Raw genomic sequence first — 2,082 nt, forward strand, 5'->3', positions numbered from 1 at the left:
ATGGGATGTCCTTCCACTTTTTTGTGTCATTTTCAATTTCTTTTTTTAGCTTCTCATAGTTTTCCTTGTGGAGGTCTTTAACTTCTTTGTTTAGATTTATTCCTAAATATCATATACTTTTGGTGGCTATGGTAAACGGAGTAACTTTTTTCAGTTCTATCTCAGTCTGCCTGTTATTCATATATAGAAATGCTATCGATTTCTGTATATTGATTTTATATCCTGAAACTTTACTGTAATCATGTACTACTTCCAGTAATGTTTTCCACGGAGACCATTGGGTCTTCTATGTATACAATCATGTCATCTGCAAATAGAGAGACTTTCACCTCTTCTTTTCCTGCTCGAATGCCCTTTATTTTTTCCTCTTTTCTGATTGCGTTGGTGAGGACTTCCAATACTATATTGAAAAGGAATGGAGAAAGTGGGCATCCTTGTCTTGTTCCTGTGTTTAGTGGGAAAGCTTTCAGCTCTTCTCCATTCAGGATGATGTTCGCTATGGGTTTTTCATAGATGGCTTTTATTGTATTGAGCAATGGCCCTTCTATGCTGATTTTGCTAAGAGTCTTGATCATGAAGGAATGTTGTATCTTATCAAATGCTTTTTCTGCAACAATTGATATGACCATATGATTTTTATCTTTTTTCCTGTTGATATGATGTATTACATTTATAGTTTTGCGTATGTTGAACCAACCTTGCATTCCTGGAATAAAGTCTACCTGATCATGGTGTAAGATCTTTTTTACAAGTTGTTGAATGCGATTTGCTAGTATCTTTTTGAGAATCTTTGCATCTATGTTCATCAGAGATATTGGTTTATAGTTTTCCTTCCTTGTCCTGTCTTTATCTGTTTTAAGGATAAATGTGATAGGGGCTACATAGAATGAATTCGGAGAGATTCACCCTTTTGGATCTTTAGAAATAACTTGAGCAGAATGGGAGTTATCTCTTCTTGGAAAGTTTTGTTGAATTCAGAGGTGAATCCTTTGGTGCCAGGGCTATTCTTGGGAGGTAATTTATTACTGATTCAATCTCCTGGCCTTTTATGGTCCTATTCAGACTTTCTATATCCTCCTGGCTTATTCTTGGTAGATTATATTTGTCCAGGAATTTGTCCATCTCATCCAGATTGTCTTGTTTCTTGGCATAGAGTTGTTCATAATATCCTCTAATTTTGTTCTGTATTTCTGCTTTGTCTGTTGTTATATTTCCTGCATCATTGCAGATTTGATTCACCTGATTTCTTTCTCGCTTCTTAATAAGTCTTGCTAGTGGAGTATCAATTTTGTTTATCCTTTCAAAGAACCACCTTTTACTTTCATTTATTTTTTGTATAGTACGTTTCTTTTCTATTTCATTTATTTCTGTTCAGATCTTTATTATTACCTTTCTCTTGGAATTTTTTTGGATTTTTTGGCTGTTGCTTTTCCAATTCTCTGAGGCTTGATGTTAGGTGGTCCATTAGCCTTCTTTCCATCTTTCTCTTATGTGAATTAATTTCTATGAACTTCCGTTATGACTACTTTAGCAGTGTCCCAAAGATTATGGAATCTTGTGTCCTCATTGTCATTGGATTCCATGAATCTTTTTATTTCAGTCTTTATATCTTCAGTAATAGTGGAGTCATTCAGGAGTAGGTTATTTAGTTTCCATGTTTTTAGGTACTTTTGAGGATTTCTCTTGAAATTAAATTCAAGTTAAATTCCATTATGGTAAGAGAAGATACTTGATATAGTTTCTATGCCTCTGAATCTGTAGAGGCTTGCTTTGTGTCCTATGATGTGGTCAATCTTTGAGAAAGTTTCATGTCGGGGCAAGAAAAAAAAACTATATCTTGTGACTTTTGGGTGGAAAGTTCTATAGATGTCTGTTAAGTCCAATTGATTTATGGTATTGTTAAGATCCTTTATCTCTTTATGTATTTTTTGCCTAGATGATCTATCTGGAAGGGATAAAGTGGTGTTGAGATCTCCAACAATTAGTGTGTTACAGTCTATCTCCCCTTTTAGGTCTAACAGTCTTTCCTTCACATATTTGGGTGCTCCTGTGTTAGGTGCATAGATATTAATAAGTGTTATA

Source organism: Tupaia chinensis, unplaced genomic scaffold (genome assembly GCF_000334495.1).
Source record: "Tupaia chinensis unplaced genomic scaffold, TupChi_1.0 Scaffold147534_1, whole genome shotgun sequence".
Lineage (NCBI taxonomy): Eukaryota > Metazoa > Chordata > Mammalia > Scandentia > Tupaiidae > Tupaia > Tupaia belangeri.